The 26,702-nt window shown below is 45.2% G+C and overlaps 1 protein-coding gene across 2 annotated transcripts in view; it reads right to left on the bottom strand.

Moving 5' to 3' along the window:
* The window catches only part of LOC105198941 (roundabout homolog 2), a 118,898-nt gene that overhangs the window by 52,196 nt on the left and 40,000 nt on the right, over window positions 1-26,702 (bottom strand). The gene's annotated exons all lie outside the window — the stretch shown is intronic.

Raw genomic sequence — 26,702 nt, 5'->3', positions numbered from 1 at the left:
ACCATGATGACGGTGATAACATTCTTAACCCTTGGACGCGCATGCGGAGCCTTTGAGGCCCCGCGGTATTCACTTGTTTTAATCCTGTATCTACGATCGAAATCTCTCCCTCTCCCGTACCACATAATCTCCGAACGAAAAGACAATCTCGCGCGCGCGCTCTCTCTCCCCGAGGCATTAAAATTAATTAATTCGAAATTATTATCATTTCAGTTCGTATAACAGAGCTACGAGGAGAAAATTCTCCAGGGCTTGAATAACTTATTGTCAACTTCGATAATGATCGATAAAGCAAAGCAATAAAAAGGTAGATAAACTGGTCAGAAAAGAACGAGTACGAGACGGTAATTCTAACTTTTGAGTTTTCGAGGCACATCTCCCCTTATCCCGGAACTTTTCAGCGTCGTGCCAACGACAGCCAGACAACGACGGGCGACGAGAGCTGTGCGCGCCGTCGCGCCGTGGCCGTTTCTTCATCGTTGTGAGCGGAACGTTCTCTTCCCTTCCGCGGGATCGAGAAATGCGCGAGAGAGTTTAGGCGAGTATTCAGTACATCGTGCATCGTGTATCTCGCTCCATTTACACGGTTGCTCGCGGGCATCGATTATTTAGCAATCACGGTGTTCCGCATCGTGCGCGGCCACTCTTGCCTCTCCGTCGTCCCCTTTTCACCTTTTCTCTCTCCGGTAATGGCTCCGGCTCCTCGTCCCTTCTTCCCCCTCCCTCCCCCGGCACGGCCAGTCGTTCTCTTCCTCTCCGTTTTGGCCCGGAGCTCCGCTCCGCTCCGGCCGACGCGTAGTCTGCAGGAATTTTTCGCCCAGCAGCGTGCATATCGTTACGGAATAATGCAACGGTAAGCGCTCCAGATAATGACACGCGTGTGTATGTGTATATCGGTCGTTCGCTCGCTTCTCGCGCAATAAAAATAAAAGAAAAAAAGAATCGAAGATTCTATCTTCCGCTGGAGAGAGTACGGTACGTACGTACGTATGCGATCGGCCCGCGGTGAAAAATCGCTCGCGTCCGAGCTGCCGCCGCGGCCGCGCGAAGACGTGGAAGGAACGCAGTGAACGGCCGGGTAGTGAGCATTCATTGAATTCAGATAAGCGTGCCTGTCTCACGCGCGATCGTATATTAAAATATAAAACCGCGTAATGCGGGGTCTTTAATACGGTGCGTTTTTGAGAGATAAAGCGCGAGGATATTAATTCGGGGCGGTCGTTCCTCCAATCGCGATCCGCGAGATCATTTGTCGGCGATACCGCCGTCTTAATGGTAGCCTTCCGGGCCCAGGTATGCGATTTTACGACGCGCAACTACGACTCGTAAAATTGCGCCGTTTCCCGTCGTCGTTACGTATCGTTCCGAATCTGTAATTGAGGAGGACAACGACCGCGGTGCGCGCGCGCGCGCGCCTGCGACGACGCGAAATTGGGACGAACGTTTGCATAAAAGCACATAAATATAAATGTATAAGCGATCCAGAAATTTATGACGCGCATCCTTCTCTTTTTCTTTCTCACAGTGTTTGAAAATATCCAAACGATCGCGACGAAGCGACAAGTCAGAGAGTTTTGTCTGGGATTGGCAACGTTAATTCGCAACGACGCGCCACGCTATAAGCGCGTTGCCTCTGATTAAATTCACCGGCGAAATTGTCGAATCGATATCTTGGAAGGCAAACAATTTTCTGAAGTAAAATATGCATCGCTATTCTCTCCCCGCTACGAGAGGTTCTCGTCTCTCTCTTTCTCTCTGCCTTCATTGGCGCTTTCGTTCTGAGCGCTCATCGAACGAGAAACGTTCAGTTCCATGTTAACGCTTTTGCTGCAATTTGCAAATGGTAGCGTCTAACCGGAGAAATTTCATTGCTGATAATGTTACGTAATGCGACTAAATGTTGAAACGTTCCTCAAAGCGATATTAACTGCACGTGTTTCGAATGTTACAATGTTCCTCCGTTACATCCGATAAATCTGACGCCCGCAATTTTTTTCTCCTCCCCCTCCCCGCAATTTTTCTTCGTCGATCTCTCGTCCTCATCGTGATTAATCCTTTGAGTGCCCGGCCTCTGCCGCCGTGCGAAAAATACCAGACGTGTTTCGCCAGTGAAACACTCCAAGTATAAATATCTCAGCTCGTTTGCAGCTCAGGGCTATAAGGTAACGTCGTTCTACGAACCCCGTCGCTGTCAGCGACTTCATTTTCCGCAAAAATCTCGAGCTACGCTGCCGCTCTAGGGAGTTAATCCACTGAAACGGCAAAAGCGAGCGGTAATGCGCGTCGATAAAACGAACTGGCTTCCAGAACGTGCGTCGTCGCGCCGAAGATCGCGTCTCCTCGAAAGTGCACCGTCCATCCGAACGGATTGCGATGGCAATTAGCTCGTTTCCTATCGGCAATAGGATTCGTGCGTAGGACTCGCTCCGGGTGGAACGAGACGCTGCAGTTTTTCTCGACGTCGCGCGATAAATCCACTACGGGTAATTACGAGGGCTCTTATCCCGCGAGACACACTTCGAGACGGTCGCACTTACGTACGCACGCACGCACGCACGCACGCACGCATGTACGTACGGCGTTCTAATTCCTTTCCCTCTCCCTCCTCGCGGGTGTCACGGAGAACCCGTGTGCCGTAAAAGCGGGTATCGATAACGCTTCGACGCCATGCTCGGAGGCGTTGCAAAAGGCAAGAGAAAGCTGTAGCACTACCCTGGACGTGGCTGCGCGACGGCATGCAGCGCACACTCATTTGAATATAAATTACGCTCACCGAGCCGTGAGCGGCGTCGGCGGCGGTGGCGACGACGACGACGACGGCGGCGGCGGCGGCGGCGGCGGGGTTTGTCCGGTTATTGTTCCGGCGAGATCCTCTCGCGCGAGAGATACTACTTTACGTCGCCTAAAGACCGTTTCGAGATTCCAATTGTAGCATCCTCGCTCGCTAGCCGGTACCCCGGCGCGGCGCGGCTGCCTCCTCGCGCGAGCGATACGTCTCGCGGCGCATTGTGCACCGGTACATCGCGGCGCGGAGCCTGGCGTTTGTGTGGAGCGCGAGATTAACCCCGGAGTTCAGCGCACTGGGGGCTCTCGCGATTGTATGCGCCCGTACACCTATCGAGCGTGGCAAATTTTGCGAACGCGCTTGAAATAACCATTATAGCAGAAGTAAGATTGTACGTTGCGATATATAGAACGTATTCAGTGTGATAACAGTTATATTGAAAATGAGGCAATTGCTTAAAGGATTGCGATTGGATCGTTGAAATACCACGTTTCTCTGCATCTTTCGATTCGTTATTGAGAATATTTTTTAATGCGAGTACAAGCGGCGGAGCTGAGTGATATTTCAGAAACAAACATCGTCCATATTTTCGCAATTTATCTTTCCACCGGTGCTATACTCCATTACCTTGAGTAATGAATGTAAACTATTCATGTGCCATTAGTATTGGAGCTCCGACGCATAAATAAATCGAACATTAAAATCGAACTTTACGTCTCGCGCTTTTAATCTTGGCAAACGTTGTTTTGCATATGTAATACGCGCTCCTATCTTCCTAAATTGAACGAATTATTTAGCATTCGAGGCAGAAACCGATCGCGCGCGCGCGGCTAGTGTGTTTTGTCGAAAATCCAATCCTCTCTCCCGGAGCATTCCTAATTAATGGACCATGCCGCGCGGTCGCCGAACGACGAAACGCGAGAACCGAGAGATGGTTAACGTCGCGAGACGAAGAAAGCGAACTTTACGAGCGTTGGAGTAAGCCGCTCTCGGGGCCTAACGAGAGTCATCTTCCCCGAAGTGTAATTCTAGCGCGCACGAAACGATCAATCGAATCTATTGTTTGCCGTACCGTTACGTACAATGACCGCGAGCAAATTCGACATCCTTGATTGTCCGGCAAATACCGTTGGACAATTCTAGACCTTGTTGAGAACGATCTATACAAGGTATAGATCCCAGAGGTAATGATGTTACAGCGATGAAATGTTTCGGTATAAAACTCGTAATAGATAGATAGATTGTACACTGAGAGAAAACATTGTAGTGGTGGCAACTATAAGGAAACAATGATACAAGTTTTGTTAATAGAATTGTAATATATAGTTAAGTGGACTATATTATAGACTGAGAGAAATCGTTTGGTAAGATCAACCAAAGTAGTGATCAAATGGATTTTGTAATTACTGGTACCAAAAACTTGGTAACATTTAACAAAACTTTTTGTCATTAGTTGTATAAAAATAATTGTTTGGTCAAAACAACTATATATTTAGTAATTATAACTACAAAATTTATTTGTCACTATTTGACCAAACTTTTGTTGATTTCGCCAAACATTTCTCTCAGTGTAGTTATTTGCAACTAAGTTAATGGTTAAGACAATTAATAAAAAATAGTTGCAGTGTACTACATAATATAGCATATTACAACTATTTTTTACAACTTAGTTGCAATAACTGCAATATAGTTCGCTTAACTATACATTATAATTCTATTAACAAAACTTGAATGGTCGCCCTGTTATAGTTGCCACCGGTACAATTTCTTCTTTCAGTGTACCCAGTGATAAAAGAATAATTTATTAGAACAGTAGCTGTCTACGGAACATCATTAAAAATTTAATGTACGGTCGTGTTATTATTATTACCATGAGCGTATAGCAAAATTCTCGTACGTATGCGTCATGGGATAGTTTTGGGAACGAGCACATGGACGGGCCACGTCGTAAACAACTCGGCTAAAACGCGGCGCGGATTAAGCTCGCGGTAGCGTGACGTATAAATCCGAAATTCGCAGCGGGACGCGGTCGCGCTTGTAATTTCGCGAGATCCCAGGCGAGGTTCGGGAGGATAGGGAGTAGTTGGGAACGATTCTATCATTTTCCGTCCCTCCCTGCATGCCCTCTGTTCTCCTTCTCTCCCCTCTGACCCTGCGCAACACCGTCTACCACTGATATATTCAGGATTCAGCTCGTCGCTTATATTTTGGAAGCACTTTCGAAAGTGCATTGGTAGCGGACGGATTTCGGTGATTGACACTGACGGAACGACTGCAAGAGTCGGCCGCACGGCGCGAAAGAGCATCGTATATAAAGCGGGAATGAGCTCCGGAACAAGAGCGAGCGAATGGGAACGGTGGCTGACGAGGGACAAAGGGGAGGAGAGGTGGGAGAAAGAGAGAGAAAGAGAGCAAGCGAGAGCTCTTTATGCAGCCGGCGCGGCACGTATCGGCGATCGTGCGCCGGGGTTCGGCTTGATGAAATAAATGAACGCCAGTGGACGCCGACGGTCGCATCTTAATGAGGCGACTGTCACACAATGAGCCTGCCCAATCAATTATATGCGGACCGCGCGCGGTATGTTTCGTGCCCGGTTACAAGCCGCGCGCTCGTGTCGGCGAGACGGCGATGATACGTGCGCTGCCAGTCACCATCTCTCTCTCTCTCTCTCTCTCCCCCTCCTGGCATCAGTAACATTATTGGCGCGATCGCCGAGCCCCGGCAATTACGATCACGCGACCGGGGTCCCCCGGATCTCGCGAGCGAGAAAACCGCGTTGCGCACGGTTGCGCTGTTGCAACTTTGCGCCAGTTTAGCCCTCATCCGTCAACCCATTTCCCGAACGCGAACGTTAATTATTTTCTGGAAAAGTCACGTTAGGCAAAAAAAAAGAAAAGAAAAAACATACGTACGCGAGCGTACATTTTATCGATTTTGATAAGAGTTTTAATGGGCCCTCAAGAGAGAGAGAGTGGAAATTTATTTCCAGAGAAAACGGATCTTAGTTGGAATTAAAAATCTTTTATCGACCCATCATCACGCTTAATTTGACTGCAAATGCTTCCGAAAACGCTCTGATCGCGAGCGTGCGGGACAATTGAATTAAAAGAGCTCACGTACCGTCCTCCGGTGAATTGAGAGAAGGCCATTTCTCACGGTTACCGATAAACCGTCATATCGCATTCCTCGACATGACGGTTCGCATCGGCGATCGATTATCGATCCAGGCAATCGGGGGAAAAACCGCGGGCGCCGCCGGTGCCGCGTCCCATCCCGTCCCGTCCCGTCCCGGCTCGTCGCGTCGCGTCGCGTCGCGCAGGGAACTCCGACAGATTTGAATCCTAACGCTAAGTTATTCGCTTGTCAGCGCGCTCCCAAGAGCGTCGCGAATAGAATATGACGCCCACTTGTACAACCCATCTCTACATTCATTCCCATTTTTACTCCCACGCCCCGTCCATTCCCATGCAAGAGCGAGCGCGCATGTCCCTCATCTCCGACGACCCGTTCGGGGGGGCGTTTCTCTCTCGTCCTCTCTCGCTCTCTCCTTCTCCCGCTCGCCCTATCCCTATCTCATTCCCTCTCTATCTCTCGGGAGAGATTCTCCCGAAGCAAAAAAGTCCCAGGGTCCGGGACAAGATAAGACATTCGGGCATGCAACCCGGGCGTGAAACGACCCGATCGAATGTCCCGCGCTGGCGTAAGCTCGTTCGCCGCCCGCGCCCAACTCTCTCTTCTCGAGAAGAAGAGATGCCCGATAAACCTTTATGTCGCCGTTCCTTCCTTCGCGCCACCAGCGGCAACGGCAGCAGCAGCAGCAGCAGCCCCAGAATATGGGCGGCGTGCGCGCGGAATTTATTGGAGAGCGGCTGCAGCGCGAACGAGGCTCGTTTCGTTTTCCGATAATAACCGGATGTACGCTCAAGCACTGTCCCGCGCACCCGATTACAACGCGGCGACAACGTTATGTATGTTAAATTGCCTCGAAATTCTATTCATTTGTCCGTTTACGTTTGGCCCTCGTTGACGGGATTTTCGGCAGCGGTCCCGTGAATGCGGCCGAGCAAGCGAAACAGCGAGCACGCCAGCGAAATTTAGTTAATTTACGCGATAATATATAATTACAACTATTATGTTAATCTATAATAATACAAAATACAAATTGCGCATTGAATCGCTGCGGACACGCGCCGAGAGGGATTAATTTATAAAGGGCAGAAAGTTGGAATGTGACGTGACCCCATCTTTTTCGGAGAACACCATCGTTATCCGTCGCCCCCAGGTCCATTTGGACCAAAATCAATTAAATTAGATTGTTCCCCGGTAAGCGATCCTATAAAAGCAGCACGATCCAATACATCCGTATTATTCTTGAGGTTCTTAAATCAATAATGGAATCGAGGTGGAATTAAGATCCGCGCGGGGACATCAAAAATAACAGTGGACAAACGGCGAGTCGAATCGACGTTTCGACAATTCAATTTAAGCGATTGATCCAAGTCGAAGACGGACGACCAGCGAGGGCGAGGGCGAGGGCGAGGGCGAGGGCGAGGGCGAGGGCGAGGAGCGAGGAGAACGACGGCGACGGCGACGGAGCGACGCGTCCACTCCAAGCAAATAAATTAACACTTTTTGTAATGTCCCATGTAATAACGGCTCAAGTTCGAAGGGAACACATTTCGAAACGCATATGAATCCTTTTCCATCCTTTCACATGGACACACACTCTTTAAACAACGCCCACGTAACGCGATACAGCCTACCCAAAAACGGTGAACGTTTTTGTCCCATTCAGCCCGGGCTCGGGGCCCGAATGTTTGTACAGCACGCAGGGCCCCGAGTGGATCCGTTACAAAGGGATCGGTTCAATCGTTTCGAACGATGACGATCGAGATACCCGCGAAAGAATCCAGGGCCTCGCCCCGGAAACGTGTCTCTGCGACGGGCGATCGTTAGCGAGAAACGTGCAAAGTCGACACGCGGGAGACGTGTATTTAGCGTACGTCTCGAGAAACTCGCCTCTCGCGGTCGCGGTAGAGCCGTAATGCACACGCTCGCCCGCGAGCGGCAAAATACCAGTCGGGATTTTTAGGTGAAGAGCGTTGCACGCGAGCGAGCGAGCGAGCGAGGCGGGCGAGAAACGTATTTTCCTCCGAAACGGCACGTTCCCCCCGGGTGCGCGCTCTATTTTCAAGAGCGACTGAGAAAGGCCAAGGAGCAGGAAGAGGTGATCCATGCCCGCCATTGTTACCCGACACTGGGAACGCTCGACAGGAATAGAACATGGAAACCGACTCGCCTGCACCACTCGCCGCCGCTGCCGCCTCCTCCTCCTCCTCCTCTCATCGCGTACGCCCGCGCGCGCTTTTGTCGCCGTTGCAACGCCGGCAATCCCCGCGATTGACACGCCGCATTGTTCGCGCCCGCGAACGGCTATAATTTCATCGTTCCTCACCGCGGATTCCTTACTCCCGTGATGAGAATGTCGAAGCGTGTGCGTGCGTGTCTCCGCTGCCCTACTGCCCGCTTTCGTGGGACGAGGAGGTGTAACCTTTTGTGCGAGGGTTCTTTTTTTTTTCATTTATCCTTTGTTAACACTTCACCGACGAGAGAAGTAAAACTAAGGGATATTACATGGATATAACGTAGATTATAATGCAGATTATTCATATTTGTTAATATGTAAATCCCGCTTACGATGACTTTCAAAGTTAACACCGGAAAAAATTATATTCTCAATAAAAGGATTATATACTTTGCGAGCTCCTCATCGCATATTCTTAACGGACGAGAATATATTCTTCTTCTTTAGAATACCCTTTCAACTTAAGAATATATTCTTCCTGACAAACTTTGGAACAATGACATTTTATATAGATCATGTTTCATTCCACGTTGGCAACTATATTATATATTATAATTTAACATAGCCACAGTGTTTGGTGCTGAAAATCTTGAACATTGTGATTTTTAAATAATGGACGAGACACACGCAGAAAAAAAATTAGCGAAAGAAAATTTTTCTCTTCGTGTAAGCAAATTATGTCTGCTTCAGATTATAAATTCTTCCAAGAAAATTTTATATTCTTGCTTGTATATGAAACGATGAATAATTGATTGATACTAATTCTTTCCTGTGCGGTAATAAATAGTGATTTGAAAAGTTAATTCGTCTCAAATAACATACATGTTTTAAAGACTAATATGTATAATTTTTATTAGTTTGTTTATATTTAACTTTTTAAAACGATAAAAAAGTGCTCCAATAACATTTAATATTTTAAAACCACATTTTCTCGCGTTATGTTTGTGGAAAATAAGTTCTAAAAAAAAAGACTAAATTAATTGTTGACTTGAAAATCAAATTTTGCAATTTAAATTGCAATTCAAGCATTCGTATATTTAACTTAAATACCTAAGTACTTGAAGAAATTTAATCAAGTTAAAAAATTTAGTCAGTTAAACAATTTTTCTCTACGTGTAAAAATTATATTAAGTTTCGTCTGCTACTAACATATCCCTTAGAGAAAAATTTTCTCAAGTTAAGAAAATCCCCTTAATGCCAATTTTAGCAGAGATGAAAAATTCTATTAAAAAATAGGAGGAAAATTCTTAAGTTGTAAATGCAGTTTTTTTCGGCGTATAAAATATACACGTTTCAAAATGTAAAATTTTAAATGGTTTTTCAAAAGCGTTATTAAACGCAATTAAATTAGCAACGTTGCTATTTCCAAAATACTCGACCTGTCGGCGACGTGTCACGATTTCAAGTTCTGATTTTATTTCATAAAATTGTGATTTAATTTGTATTTTTGGATTCGATATTCACCTTGTCACTTTAATAATTCCACGCAATAACGGGTTTCACATCGTTTTTTTATGATCGTGACAAGCATTCAAACTCCATAAATAATCCAAAGGGTAGTCCACAAATGATCGTAGACAATAAGGTACTCGAAGCGAGTCAGACAGACTTCGGCCTCCTCGACGATCGAGGGGGTTCAGAAAGAAGGAGAAAATAAACGCTTACCTTAAGTATAATCGAAAACGGTGGACGAATATCATTGTTGATGCGGACCGGCTAAGGGTGTGTTTCACATCCTTTCTTTCGTCGACGCTCTCCATTCCCGTTTTGTTCGGTCGCGGACGTGTTTCGTCGCAAAAACGTTATTTGAAAACGAGGCTCTCCCTCCGGAGCGGCTGATTGGGGTGCGCTATGGCGAATGAGGGCCACTTGTATTCAAATGTTTCACGACCCTTTTCCCCTCGGCCGGTCTTACGAGCGAACGAAGCGCCCCTTGGCACGGAAGTGTGCGTGCGCGACGGGCACGTGCGTACGCGTGCTTTCCGTGTACGTAGGAGTATAATTACGCGTATGTATGCGTATGCGTTGGCGTATTCCGTCGGTCGCGATCGCACGCGCGCGCGAGCGAGCGTGGTCATGATCCGCATACGTACACGCGGCGTGTGCGTGTGTATCGCGTGCGTGCGTGCGTGCATGCGAAGGCGTACCAGCCAGATCTAACGGAGAAAGGTAGCCTGGCGCCGCGTGTTCCAGCGACACCGTCCGCGGTAGAACGGCCCGAATTTTACGATTATGTTCTTACGTATACCCCTGCCTCGATGTATATACCCCGGGTGTAATTAAACCGGGAAATATTTAGCGCGACGTGCCTCACGCGCGCGACTACACGACTCTCTCTCCCCCTCTGTGTATCGCGTCGCGCCGAGTATTTCGTGAATTCGCCGTATAATGTAGGGTTCGGGTGACACGCTGTACGGGCTTTGCTTTTCCGAGGCAAGAGCCTTATATGTTGTGCAATATATATGCAATTTATTTCGTTGGAATTCTCATCCGAGGCGGAAAGCGCGCTAAATGTTAAGTTCTTCGAAAGTAAAGGTCCCGTGACGCTTGTTTCAGATAAACTCGCGTGGGTTATCTCGACTGCACTTTCATGTATCTTGCGATATACAAAAGTATAAAGCTTTCATCAACGCACAAGAAACGTAGTTTTTTTGTTCTCGTATGTCTGTTATCAGCGGTGACGTCAGGGATGCCGCCTTGGAACGTATCTTTTTTTTTTGTAACGGCACATGTTTCCTCTAATTCTAAAAGAAATTTGAAAAATGAACGAACCGTTAGGTTCTTACATCAGTTCCATCGGATCTTGGAGCGTGGCACCGAATTTCACGACACCTGGTATATAATACGCCTGCTAGACTCGACCGTGGTACCCTTGTCACCGAGAAAAGCACTACACGTTCCATCTAATTGTATCCTCCCCTGGGCTCCTTGCCAGCGATTATGGGAGATAGAAAGCAATCCGCAATTTTCAGGAAGTTCGAAATACAATACAATTTCTGCCCTAGCACACGTAGAGGAAAACCGTAAGCTTAATCCGGCACAGGTATAATATCGTTGGTTTGCGGCGGAAGGCCACAACGGAATTCAAGGCTGATTAATTTTGAGGAAGATAATTTTGAGAATTAAACTAACAATTAAAACACACATGTCCAAGCGCGCAAAAATAATTCACCGCAGAGCAATGTACGATAATTGCGCACCAAATAGAATATTTTACGTATCGGATATATAGTCCCTACAAAGTAAATAAAATTTGGAAATTTGTTCCATGCTGACACACATTAAAATAAACTGCACGCATATGAAAGTTGTGTGAATAAAATTATATTTTTATTTAATAACATATTTTTATAATTTATTTACTCTGTTATTAAATATTAATTATTTTTTTTACAACATTAAGATAAATCTCAACTTTTTGTATAACTTTAATTATTCAAGATTATTTATACAAAGTTCTATTACGATTGTTTAGCTATTTTGTAAATAAATAAATAAGCAAATTTTGTTTATTTTATAGAACTAATCTCTGCATCGCAGAGAAACTTTACATAAATCATCTTGAATATTTAAAATACTTAAATAAAATAATTCAGATTTTTTTATTATTTCATCATTAATTATATTTTCATTTTAGAGCATATATCAACTTCTTATTGAAATAATTTTTTATTCAAATAAAAAATCGTTGCCAAATTTTTTTTAGCACTTTTAAATGCTATATAAAATAATCCAATTTTTTGATAATTTTCTCAACCTATACATCTTTAATAGTGAATTCTTAAGATCTACGTCAAAAATCTTAATATAAATTAAAAAACTGTCAATATATTATGAGCTTTTTAATTTAAATATACGAAAACTAATTAAAGTTGTCAATTAAAGGTAGAGTGTAAAATTCATGTACCGACATTTATTATTTTTACAGCTCGGCTGATATTGATCCTTACCACTTGGGTAATTTTGTCTCGCTATACTGAGGAAGGGACATGACAATTTCTATTAGACGATTACGCGTATTCGCTTCGAAAGGCGGTGAATGACAGAACGCAGAATGCCTCGCACCACTACTCGGTCGAATCCCGTTTCTGCGCGAACGGCAAACACGGTGACTGCGTGTACCCAGTGGCGTGGCACACCTCCCGAAAAACGTAAACACTAACCACCGAGTGTCGAACGTCAAGGCCAGATCAATGCGTTACCACGAATTGTTTAACGTAAAATAAAATAAACGTATGCAATGAGTATTCTTGTTTCCGATCGACAAATTATTAATTATTCTCGCGCGCGTTAAATTAATGATAAGATCGACTTTATTTTACTTTATATGACAGGTCTTACTTTGTGGAGAGAATATCCATGTAAAATAATTTTCTTTGTAATTGCTCCTTTCAGAATCTTTATTAAAGCTGCCGTAACAGAAATGGTATGATTTCGTAATTAAATCAGAAAATAAAATTAAATCGACATAGAAGTATGACGAATCTCATTTAACGATTTATTAAAATCGTACAGGATATAATTTGATAAAATTTTAATGAATTAATTCTGATTTTTCTAAAGAAATAAAGATAATTTTTATTCTTTTAAATTTAATCATGCTTAATATAGTAGAAAGATCAATATTAATTAATGTTATTAATATTCTAATTGGTATAATGTAAATAATATCTAGAAACTAAACGACAAAGTAGCTAAGCGATAAACATCGTCATCATCTGTGAAAATTACTAATTATTCGATACATGTGTAAACAATATTACAAACTAACATTATACGATACTATTGGCTAATTGCAAATTGCAATCGCTCATGATTATGAGCTCCCGTATAAAATTATGAAATTTTGTAATTATTAAAAAAAAAAAAAATATAAAATAATTTATTATTGTGTTTCAACTCCCTCTCAATATATCAAATAAATTTATAAATATTGCTTGAATTGATATTGATACTTTTATGACGAGGTACTTAATGTTTTCGCGCTTGACTTTTTCTAAGAATCATTAGTATCTAGTTTTTATTAAAAGTTTTTAGGGATTATAAACCTGTAGTCAAAATTTTAAAATTTAAAGTGACGGGTTAAAATGAGTTTCACTCAAATTCAATAAAATTTAATATTTTGATCTAGTGGACCATTTTAAATTTTGTTACAGACTTTTACTGCAAATTCATCATCAACAATCCCAAAAACTTGTATGTACCAATTTATATGTAAATATAACAAAATTTAGTATTTTAGTCCGTCACATTAAATCTGGCATTTTGAAATTAAGCAGCAATTTTTTTCACATAGTCCTTACGTTGAGCTTCAAAATGAGTTCAGAAAAAACTCGCTATCTTAATTTTTGTGGAACGACGTACATGCATTTTTCACTTTTGTCTCTTTTTTACGAATTTGTGACGAAGTATGTAGATCAAGAGGGAAACTCTCAAATATTGATTTTTCATGAAGAGTCTTGTCTCTTATCTTTAAAATGAACCCAAGATGAAGTTGCTATCTTTATTTTTGTGGAAAATACGAATTTTTAAAGGTTTGACACATATGCGCCACCAGACACGAAAGGATTAAGAAAAATAATCTACTCAATTGTGGAATATGCTCTGGAATGTATTGCTCTGAGATTCCCAGTATTTCATCGCGTATAAATGCGAATGTTAAACGGCGTCAATTAGATCGCAATCAATTAGTAATGAGTCTAATCAAGATAATACCCGAGATTTTTTCGGTCGAGGAGAAAAAAGAGAGAGAGAGAGAGAAAGAGAAGCGTTATAACCGTATCCGGTGTTCTTAATCTGACGAATCGCTATTCACTCTGAGGAAGCGCTTAACTACTTCTCCGTAATCAACAGTCATCGTGCGCGAGATTCGCGGAACGTTACGTCCGTTCATTCAGCCTTCCATGAGCCGCTCGTTATGGATTTTCAGCGAGCGGCGATATCTTAATTTTACAATGTTATCGTTATTTCCGCCATCCGCCGCCGTTCGTCGCAATTATCGTCAATTACCACCGGCATAATCGAAATGCCGGTGTAACATAACACAGCTTGGTCGAATAGGGGAGGATCCTCTCTACTCGCCTAAACTTGTATTCGCCACCTCGCCCGGCTCACATATACCCTCTTTCTCATTTTCTGGGTAATCTTGTTCACGCTCTTCTCCTCAGACTTGGGCGCACACCCACGCACACATACACATATATTTATACACACACACAAACACGCGCGCATCGTGATCTTCGTCATGGGCCGCCGACCAATCTACCGTAAATTCGCCAAAATGTAACGTCAAGCGGCAAATACGCGGACGACCCCTCGCCCGACGCACTTAGCGCATTAACGCCGAGGAAAATTAGTACAGACTATCACGACGAAGAACGCGCGAGACGGCTATTATTTGCGATTATAACACCTATACTTAAAGCGGACAAATTATAGGGGAAGAGTCCGGATGAGCGTGCTGCAAATAGGAAGTATCCTCTCTTCGTTGTACGCGAATACCGCCTTGGTGTGTACCATGCATTCGTATATACGGTGTTATTATCAATTATAAATGAATGTCGTTATTGACGTTTACACGAGAGACACTAGCACCGATTTTGGGCGATTCAAAACTGAAGAGAACTCGACGAACGTCTTCTTTATTTTTTTTTTCACGGATTATTATTATTTAACTGTAATTCATCATACCTTGACAGCAACGGAATACAACTCCGGAAATAATATCGTAAGAAGCAGGGAAGAATAAACATTAGTATTTACTTCATAAATTTAAATTAATCCTACTGTTTCGATAAGAAGGTTAATGTAACTTCTTATCATTCCATTTATACGGCTATCATTTACAAGACGATTTATCTGGCGCCGCGAGTCGAGTCGCGGCTATAGAAGGAGGAATTAAATATTCGTGACGCGTGCGCGCGCGCGAGAAAGCGCATGCATCAAAACCGAGATAAAACCGAAGAGACACGTTGTAAGCGATTAATCAGCCGAGGGCTCACACAAGTCCTCTCCTCAATCGCGACGCCCGACGCCCACGACGACGCGACGTCGATTTCTTTCGTAACAACCGAAAGGAAATCTACAATATATCACTGATTACTACCCGCGGAGTCCCCCGGATAGGCGATGGAATAGAATAGCTGTTTCGTTACGCAACCCGAAGATTCGATGTAACAGGAAAACGACGCCATGAACCCGACTCTCTCTCTCTCTCTCTCTTTTCCCGTCGATGTATGGTAAACGAGAGGATACCGACGGGGTTGGGCGACCTCGTCGAATTGAGCCGACTTCGAACCCGACTCGATTCGGTTCGAATCGGCCGCCCGATTCAATTCGGTGCGGCTTTGGAGTCGAGAAACTCGGGATCCGGCTGCGACCGACTGCATACGTATTAAATAAGTCGGAGTACGACATAGAGAGGGAAGAGAGATAGAGAGGGGAAGAGAGAGAGATAGGTGAGAGCGCGGTTACCTCGTTAGGGGTATCCAAGTCGCGGGCGGAAGTTCGGGCTATCGCGTTACCACCCTCCGCGGCGTTCGCGTTTGTTTTGAGCTTTCGCAAGCCCGAAGCCTCTCCCCCGCTTCGGGCGATAGAATGAAATTCTCCCCGCGGACGGCTTTCACGCCAAACTTAATTTGGCCCCACAGCCACCATTTTGTCGCGCCGTTCCCGCGAGAGTATCAGCGCGGAAGAGAGAAGGTGGGAGAGACACGAGGAGATAGAAGGAGAAGTAGTTTCCTGTCTCTCGATTTTATTCCTCGGGAAATGATAATCAGAAAAAAAGACGTTTCTCCCCAAATGCCGCTGATCGTGTGTCTCGGTTATTTTGAGCTTATTTTAGTAATATATTACGTAAAATGTGATCGCTTTGAGAGATATAACTGCACGATGCACAGGAGGAAATTGGCACAAGATAAAAGAGATATTCGTGCATGTGCCAATTTTTTCCGCTCCTCCGCTGGGAGTTCTCTATACCGCACGGAATTTCTATCCCCCTCCCGTAGGCCGAGGAATTACTCAAGTGGATTGAGGGATTTGTACGTCGGGAAATATGGAATCAATTAATTATCGCTTCTTGCCCACCCGCGTCGGGGGGCTCGCGCCGGATTAGCCAAATAGATTTAAGGATTTCTAAGAGTAGAGAGATACGAAACTGATTAATAATCTCTTGCCAGCCGATTGCAACTTTCGCGATAAAAAATGCATGCCGCACGCGTATGTACGCATCGTATTACTAACAATACTTGTAATACGCTTGGCAATATTAATAAATTATGCTACACTGTAAACACCGGTTTACGCAGCGTAATTATTTATTCAGTAATCCCGAGACTTGGTATTAATTACCGCTGATTACGGAGAGAAAGGTGCTTTAAATATTACCAAATTTTTGTCCTAATCGGATAAATTGTAAAGCTTGTCGACGAATCTGAGATATCTCGCAGACCGCCGCCGCCGCCGCCGCCGTTACATTTGTCAAGAACAATAGCAGTTGGAGAATCGCGCGCGGGAACGATCGTGCGGTGACCAGATGACGAGAGAAGGGTGGACGCAGAGAGATAGAGAGGCAAAGGGAGGTAATCCAGCGCCCGGATGAAAACGAAAAGAAGAGTGAATCGTCGGATCGAATCGGATTCCGCGATTCGCCGATTGGCGATTGCGAGCATCGGCGGATCTGCTTCGAGAGAGATAAAGAGGGGGATGCAAAAGGGAGATCGGAATGACGGGGTAAAACTCGCTCTCGCGCCGCCGAGTCGTTGCAGTGGCACGGGGCTCTCGACGAGCACAGAATATCAGCGAGAGAGCGATGGATTAAAAGCTGCAAGAGATCCCCACCTTTCGCCGGCTTGTCCAGGGCATAGGTAAAGAGAAAGAGAGAGAGTGTGTGTGTGAGCGAAAGCCACGTCGCGCGGCACGGCGTCGCGACGCCCCGCGCCGCGCCGCGCCGCTCCGCTCCGCTTTGCTCCGCGCGTCGACTAATCGATACACACGCGCGCGCCACGCAACAGACTAGCTAGCTAGCTAGCGAGCGAGTGAGCGAGCGCGAAGCCGCGCGTAAACGAGGGTGTCTAGGTGTTATTTTATCCCGGGTCTTTTCGGGCGGTGGAGAAAGAGCGAGTCGGGGGGATGGAGGTGAAACCGGAGGGGAAGCTCGGGGGGGAGAAAAGGGAAGAGACAGGGGGGTCCAGGGAACGAACGCCCGGCAGCGCGTGTGCGCCTAATTGACGCATTCCGCTTGGAAATTTTTGCCGCGCCATACGCGCCTAATAGACGCGCGCGTCGAGGAACGAAAGTTGAATCACGAGGTACAACGACGATGACGACGATGACGATGACGATGTGGGCGATGACGATAATTCAACTCGTAAAACCCTCTCTTTTTCTCGCTATAATCGCGATATCGTGCTAAAATGCATCGCGTTGCATCAGGTTTATCTGGCGCGCTAACGAGCGCTGCTGTTCGTTCCTTTTCATTATCGCAGTAGATTCTCGCTCTTTCTCTCCCTCTTCTTAGACTTCTCTCTCTCTCTCTCTCGCTCTCTCTTTCCGTCGCTCTGTCGTTTGTGCAAAACGTTCGTAGATATATCGGTATAAAGAAGTTTATTAACCCGCGTGACGCCCGTGAGGTAACTGCGCTGCAGCGCTCGTTCTCGCAAGTAGGGAGAAATTTGTACAGTCATCGAGCGCGAGTTTTGTCGGCGTGCAAAACCCAAGCGAAACCGCGAACCAGGTCGCATCTGGTTTTATCGATTCTGTAATATTAGCTGGAATATATTTCTACAATGTATCAAATCTATTCGTATAAATCATACGTCGTACTTCAAATTGCGTGCTCCGCTAACTTTGTAAATTATATGTTAAGCTTACTTATTCAGGCACACGTTTTGAGTACCGAAATATCTCGGTTATTAAGACGTATATAAATCTCGACTGGTTTACGATCCATCTGTACATTTCCGGTGGCGCTCTCGTGCATTTTGCATTGATAAAATTGTTTCCATTGGTATTTAAAGAAAATATCAATTGGCACTTCATTTATCGGGTATTTGCATATCGGTATTTTTGTTTTCCATATCTTTCGTCGCTAAAATTTTGAGAGTACACAGTAAATAAAATTAAACTCCAATATTATATTAAAACTGAACAAACAAACAAAAATTTTACGTATCTCAAAATACGTAATAATACATTTTGGTACTTCTGGAAATATCAGTCTCAATTATTTCATAAGATCAACAAATCCAGACGCAGACCGATTTTTAGAGCTAAATAACAGCTCGCAAATGCTATTATGCGCGATCCGAATTGAATGCGATAAAAGCAATTAGACGCGAATCGGTATAAAATCGACGTTCCGCTTAATGCAATGGCTCGCGGTATTAAATAAATCCGTATAATCCGGTGTTTCCGAACGAATTGGACAACTAAATTGTAGGCGGGCGGGTAGTTCGTAAAATGCATAATAAAATGTGGTAAATAATTACCGTCGCCGCGCGCGGCCCATTGTTAATGTTAAACAGCCCGATCCTCCCTCCCTCCACCGTGGTAATTCCGGGTGTGCACGCGAAATTTTGCGGTGGGACGGCGTTCGCGAACAACACAGAGCGTTCGAAATTCCTGACAGGAACTGGGCGTTATCGCCGGCTGTTTATACAGTTGTCGGGCAAACATCACGAAATCTTTTACCCCAGTCCCGTCGCGCGGAAAGTAGTTGAGAAAAGTTCCGCGCGCCGGAGATGCAGTTAGGGTGGGATGCAGTCGAGTGCAATGCTGCCCCGGACGACTTCGACGCGCGAGATTCGCCAAATTTATCAATGTCGATCGGTTCGTGTTCGTTAACTCGCATCTCGGCTATTTTCACGCTAATAAAATCGTAAATACGGTACTTGGAACGAGCAAGATAAATAAGCTATACACCGTAAAGAGGAAATGTGTATGCTCGCGAGAGAGAGAGAGAGGAGGCGTATACTTGCGATGCGTTCGAGTGCATCGTGTGCATGCTCGATTACGACGCCAACCGTGAGACACGACGGAAGCCGGGGGGGGGGTGACAGGAGACAGGGGGAGATCGGAGAATTATCATAAAGTTTTCCGCAAGTGAACGCCCGTCGAAGGAACGGAAATCGCGCGACAAGATTATAGATTCTGCCGCCGCCCGTGAATGTCGCGTCAGGAAAATCGCGCCATTGTTCAGGCACGATGGGTGCAGCGAAGAGACTCTCGGCGGTATTCATTGCCAAAATTTTGTCAGGCACGAGAGATGCGGGCAGAAGAAAGTACGGCAGGGGGAGAAGAAATACGGCATGCGGTCGCGGAAGAAAAAAGAGCAAGATTTACGTTCGCGCTGCGCTCTAAAAACACTGCAATAATTATTCTTTAAATATATTATCCGTGCATTTAAACCGCGCGGTGTGTAACGACCGCCGCGACGATCATTCGTATCTTTCAACGGCCGTTTGTCGTAAATTGGAAACAAAGGCAAATAAAAAGTTAACCACCAGAGAGCTCGGCAGTCAATCGCTGCTGGCCCTCTGACGAGAGAATAATTTTCGATTTGGGAGCGGGTTATATAACAAAGAGGCGGCAGAGCGGCGGCGGTTTGCCTTCCAAAAGGAAACTACGGGGCCACGGCGAAACTTGTCAAACCGGCAGCGCGGCGGCGAGCGAGCGGGCGGGCGGGCAGGCGAGCGAGCGGCACGTGTTGTAAAGAGCGCAAGGTTATAACCATTTAATAGCCCGGCCAATAATGAGGGTTGTATCCGGGTACGTAGTTCGTAGTAACATGGACCGGGTCCATGAAGAAAAAGTGAGGAAACGGGGCGCGAGTGGAGCCGTGAAAGAGCCTGGCTTTCGAACGTTGGCCCGGAGGGGAAACGAGAGAGCTCGCGCGGGACGGCCAGGGGGGAGGGAAGGGCAGACAGATGTATGCACCACGTGGCGCGGTACGTGTTGGAGGCATAGAAAATGGGGTGCACCCCGAATAGTCCATTCGTTAGATCATACAGTAAGCTCTCTCTGCGCATTTGTTCCCGCTATACCTTCATCCCGTTTCCTCCTCCTTGGTATGCATGTACGCACGCATGCATGCATGCATGCAACGCCAAGAGATCGAAGGGGGCGACCCCTGCGAGGTAAGTGAAAACCGATAGAGTTTCTAACGTGATGTATAATTATTCGCGAACGGATTTTAGAGGCGAGCCCCGCCGAGTGGCGGGTAGGTATATAACTCTGCCGTGCAGGCGCGGAAGCGCTCGTGTGAATTGAGATGTGCGGACGTATACTTTTCGTTATAACAGCGGTACATAATTACGGCGCGTAATTAGAGTAACGATATGTGTCAATATTAACGAATAAATCATTTGCGATATGTCAATTAATGTATCTTGATATTAATAAATATCATTTAACGTATTTCGCAATAATTTCCAGCGCGATGAGTAAACCGGTCGATCGTTAGTTGAAATAAAATTGAGCAAACGCGGGAACAAAATTTTTTGAGAAAAGAATGAACCATATTATATACCGGTGACATATAAAATAAAGAATCAAACTCGATAAAGCCTTCACACGATCTTGCTCTTTCCTTTTTATTATTTTCCCGCCCCTTCTCCAATTTCCTTTCACATTCTCCCATTCCCAATTGGTTTTACCGTCTCTCTGCATCAAATCAATTACCGTCAGACCTATAATTGCCTGTCACCGCCTCCGACTACGATTTCTTACAAAGGATACCGTGTTCCCCGGTTATAGTCTTTTTCGTGACATCGGTTAAACTTCGTTTAGCTGTAAGCGCAACTATTAACCTGTAATATATCCCGCATTCTAATGAGAGACTCCGGCTAAAACACGCCCGAACTACCAACTTTCAAATGTTATTTTCCGATATGCACTCCCCCCCAAAAAAGCACTTCAAAGAAATTACCAAAACTTTGTCAACAATTCTCGAACGATTCTTCAACCATTTTTCCTTCCACGTTCAATCTGTATAAAACCCTGAGTGTGCAGAATTTCAATTTTTATCAGCGCCGCGGAAGCTAGCGTGGTGGAAGCGCCATCGGACAGATTGACTATTGTCGCACAAAGACGTGTGAAACCAAGAGTGTGACACCAAGGGCACGTGAAAGCGTCGAACGGAACAGAAGCTTCAGCGCGGCACCATTCATTAATCCCCCTCGAGCTTTTTCCATTTTATTGGCAGGACAAACGCGCCGCGTCACATCCGACGTTGTCGCACGGCTGGAAAATTATTATCTCAATAGTCCGATGAATAATCAGCCGGCGGCGACGCGTCGCGCAGGTTTTTAACAATCATCCGTCCGCTCGTTCGCCCGGATATACATCGGGCTGACGAACCCGAAGTGACACTCCACTAAAAACGTATCTGTCTCCGTGACGGTCCCGATATCGCCGTCGCGAGACGTGCCGGAGGAGACAGGAGGCACGTTAGCCTTAATGAAGATTAAATAGCAGCGACATTATACCTATTACCACCTATTTACTCCAATTTATCTTCATTTTCTCCCGTTTATTCTTTGGCGCTCTCGACTCCCCCCTCTCCGTCATCCTCGGGGCTCGCCATCGTCGCCGACGTTGGCTTCGTCGTCGTGAGGTGCGCGATAGCGACGCGTTAAAATAAATAACTTGAGTAGACTCTCTCCCCCCTCTGATAACGTTTAAAGGGAATAAGTACTCGCCTGTCGCCATACTAATCTGTCAAAATTCCGTCGTATTTATCTCGGGGAGGGATGGTTCAATTTCGGAAGTTGGCACGAGCTTCGCGGCTGGTTTGTTCTTCGATGTAGGTACGGTAAAGTTGGGAAACATCAAACTTGAGACGCATATACTCGGGGAAAAAGAAACGGTCGAGCTGGAAGCTTTTTCGTCCTCTTTATCTTTCCTCTTCCGTTTAAATCATTTGGGAAAGCGAAAGAGCAAAACCTTAATTCAAATTGAAACGTCTTCCCTGTGTACATATGTATATATATATATAATTATATATATAAAAGAATGAAGTATAAATTGACTGTTTTATACATTTTTCATCCGCAACATGTCCTAACTTCGATAATTATGCCGCTGGAGCTCACAATTCGTCGAGTTTGCTTAATTTCAAAAACCGGACTCTTTTACCTCGGTTCTCGTTACTCTTTATTTCAGCTTCTAGTTTCGCCGACGCGAACTTCCAGCCGAAGCCAATTATAAATTTGCAAGATATGCTTAACATGAACAACATTTCTTTATATTCCCGTTAGAGAGAAAGACATTTCTCCCTCTCTCGGATGCGGGACTATCTTGCGCCGTGCGTCGCGTCCTGTCGTCTAGGGATAATCTAGCTACTAGTCAAGGGGGATCATCCTCCATATCGTTTTAAAAATATATCTGGGTCATCCGCACACGCCCGTCGTGTTTCTCGGATGCACGAAAGTGACTTCGCTCGCAACAGCTTTATATTGAAAAGTGTATCGGCGGGCTGCTCTTGATATAATTCTTTAGCCAGGAAATAAATCACTGTCAGCGTGATAAATATGTTACTTAATTTAAAAAAAAAAAAAAACTAATACTATGCGTAAGCAAATTTTACAGCGATAAATTGCCCATCGATGTTGAACGTTGGACAAACTACGCGTATCAACAGAAGATATTAGGAGATTTTAAGATGACAGACCCATTAATCAGGATGCAGAAGCAATATTATGTAATAAGGTTTGCGTTTGGGATATTTGAGATAGAGAACGGCAAAGTTACCTAATGTACATTATTAACCGGTATCTATGCAAATTTGGAGAAAGTGTGACGATTACGTCATCTCGTATATTGTAAGGTACAATGAGAAATCGATATGGCGTCACGCGTTACAATTGCAGACGGGAATATGTCCGAGCAGATATAAATATTATAATCTCTTAAGCCTTATGAATGTTTCTTTAAAACATTCCCAAATGGAATGTTTTGAATGAACAAAGAACGGAAAAAAAAGAACCGGTCCGGAGTACACTAACAGGTTCCCAGAAAAGAGCTCCACACGTTCCGTGTGTTGCTCCGCGCGAAAAAGAAAAAAAAATGGGCGTAGCGGCGCCCATGGTCGAGAGCCTTATGGGTGAGCGAGGTACATGACTATTGTGCGTAAGCTCCCATTATAACGCGGTAAAGCTATGCATTATACGGCGATAGCCCGGATCGAGAAGCCGTGTCCGCCTGTCTCCGCGGCGTGCCGGGTCGCGTTCCGTAGTAGAGTGAAAAGGGGGCTGGGGTGCTGATCTCCGGGGCCTATTTATATTGCGCTAGGAATCGGAGAGAGCATGAGTCGAGACTGAGAGAGAGAGAGAGAGAGAGAGAGAGAGAGAGAGAGAAAGAGAAAGGGAAAAGGGAGAGAAAGAGCGACCGGCGCGAGCCACAGCAAAAACAACAAAGGGGCGCAAGAGACGGCTACTTGGCGAATCTAGTTACCGAGAAAGGCGAGGCTCGCGATGCTTAAAACTGCAACGGAGGAGAACGCGACAAAGCACGAGGCAGAGCCTCGTGTCTCTTCGCACCTTCGCATTTTTTTTTCAAAAGAGGATGAGAAAGACTCGAATGTCTCTCAATGTGTACGATTCTGTCTTCCAGTTATAATTTTATGAGAGAAGTTTAGTTTCTTCATTACGAAATGTTGAATTAATTTCCCATTCATTGAATAGAGCCCCTTTGTTTTATAAATTTAAAGTAAATCCTTGCTCTTTTACGAAATTAATTTCACTTCATGAATAATATCATGCTAATTATTGTACAATTGTCAATTACTAATTTATAATGAATAATTAAAAAGATCGGGAAAATTCAAATATATGTGTCAGGTTATAATTTTATAAAAAAGGGACTTGATTTTCTCATTATATAATAGCAAAATGATTTTTCAATTACAGCATTTTTTGATTCTTTTTTTGTTTCATAAAATAAATCCTTACTCTTTTACGAAATTAATTTCATTTCATAAATAATAATCATTCTGGGGTTATATCACGCAATTGCCTATTACTAATTCATTACTAATGATTAAACCGACGTTTAAATTATAATAATTAGTGCAAGAGATTTAAGATTCATACATTATATTAATATAATATAGAAAATGGGGATTAATTCGAGCGAATTCAGCTTCTCCTCGTAATGTGCGTAAGGGTCGCGCGCGGCCCCTCTCCACCCCCTCTTGCGCTATGGCATCCGAATAATTATGGCACAGATGCCACGGCAGAAATTTTATTGCGACGCAATATCAATATTCTGGAGATTCCGGGGCTCCGCGAGATAGAACAGCCGCGGCGCGCGTTCCGGTCCGTTCTCCGCTAAGCACTCCCATTACGGCTGCATATTTAACGTGCGCTGTCGCATAAATGCACGTTACGGATAGCTGCGCGTATTACAATAAGCAATTAACGAGCGATATCGTGTTCTATAAATTACGAAGCTCGGATGCATCGGCGTAACCGATGCTCGCGTACGCGAAACGCGAAACGCGCGGGTGCATCCATGATACGTGAGTGCACGCGTGAGTGTGCATGTACGGAGCTGTGCACACACAGCGGTTATGTACGCGAACTCGAAATAACGAGCCCACGGAAAAGGGAATAACATGGGAGCGGCGTGCGCGATCCGCTCTCGCATTATCGGGATTCTCCATTATCGTTCTTAATCTTCCGTAATGCGACGCGCGCTTATTCGCGATAGATTTCCACCTCCCCTTTTTTTATATTTCCGCGACAGCCAGTACACTCGGATCTTTTTGTCTCCGTGTGAAAATATAGTACACGATCCCGCGAGGAAGAGTGAGAGAGTAGAAATGGAAACGATTCAATTGCAACGAGAACGTTCGGATATTCAATAACCTGACATTCAATATCGCAACGCTACGGAGAGTCGACCGAGTTACACACAGATGTTTCCCAGCGTATTCGACCGATTCCAGAAACGCTACATTGACTCCGGGGCACTAATTCAATTTGTATGGCATCTTTTCTCGAGATCATAATCGGGATTAGCCTGAGCGCGAAGAGAGCGAGGCGACCGGGGGGGGGGGATGCTGCGTGAAAGATGGACCACAATAGAGGGAGGGGGAGGAAGGGAGATCCCCGACTCAACTCGTCGCGTTGCGTACACACGCGGACGGCCGAAGTGCATTCTTCGCCCAGTATAGCAGGCGTTGGTCGGTGTCGCATCGTCAGGCTCGTGGGTAGTAGAGGCGAGGTGAGACGAGCGAATCGGTCGTTACCAACCAGCAAGCAAGCAGGCGAGCAAGCAAGCAGTCAGGCAGGCAGGCAGGCAGGCAGGCAGGCAGGCAGGCAGGCAAGCAGGGCGAACGGGCATATACCACGGACGGGCAGAGGCGAGGGTGCGTCGCCCGGGATATCGATCGCCTCTAAACAAACATGGCTCGTTTTAGTCGAAGGAGTCGACTTCTATCCCGTATAAATCACGGTTATTCCTTCCTGCGCCCGTACATACGGGGTGTCCGTTTTCGTTCGTGTGACACCGACACCGTTGTCGCCCGTCGTCACCGCCACCGCCACCGCCACCACCACCATCACCGCCGCCGCCGCCGCCGCCGCTGTCGCCGTCGTCTTCGCCTTCGCCGACGTTCACTTTGCCTCGCGCAACCTCGCGAATGAACGAGCGGAAGGTGAGAAAAGTCGTTTGGAGGCACTCGAGGCTCTTCCGCGAGGGGAGGGAGCTCACCGAGGGTGAGCCACGGATGCAACCATTTTTACCGTCGGGAAGGGGTGGAGTTTATTCATTCCCTTGTTAACACGGCTGAGAATAGATTGAAATGCATTCCGTGCGGAATTCGGCCGATAAGCGCATTATGAAAGCATTTGCTTTCCGTTTGTAGTTTCCGTCTTTAATTAGAACGTAAACGGGAAAGTAAATTACTTCTCTGCAATTTAAGATGTATTCGAGTAGTGAATATTTTGTCTTCTCGTTAAAAGGCTCGACATTGCATAATATAGTAAAATTAATCTCTATTATTTGAATATATTTTATGAAGAGTGGAAGAGAAATGCGTGAGATTATCGTGAGAGAAAGAGAGAAAGAGCGAGAGAAAGAGACTGTGACGAATGGCACTCCGAGATAAGCAAATGCACCGCGTAAAATTATGAAGTCGTATATAAAATTTTAGAATTTTAACCGTCGAGTATAAAATTACGTTCATTGATGCCTGCGTGCTCTTTTTCACACATGAATTGTATTTACGCTTCGGCGATTTGTTAACTCAACCGATTTATCAACTGGCAATCCCTTGGACCGTAAACTGACATTGAAAAATTACTGGCGCTTGATCTTCGCGATAATGTACAAAAAGCGTATTATAACTGAGTGATTACAACGTTTTGTTTTACACGTCCGAGCGCATAAAGTTTCCTTAGCGAGCGCGAAAGATGAATTTCGCCGATTATGATTTCCATGGAAAAGAGCCCAAGTATATGTGTATCTTATCGGCCCGGCGCCGGCTACAAGATTACGCTAATCGACACCTGCGCGAGAAACAATTACAGACCGGCGCGGTGGACAACGCT

The sequence above is a fragment of the Solenopsis invicta genome, chromosome 15, assembly GCF_016802725.1.
Source record: "Solenopsis invicta isolate M01_SB chromosome 15, UNIL_Sinv_3.0, whole genome shotgun sequence".
Classification (NCBI taxonomy): domain Eukaryota; kingdom Metazoa; phylum Arthropoda; class Insecta; order Hymenoptera; family Formicidae; genus Solenopsis; species Solenopsis invicta.
Note: the sequence above shows the minus strand (reverse complement) of the source record. Positions and strands in the feature narration are given on the sequence as shown.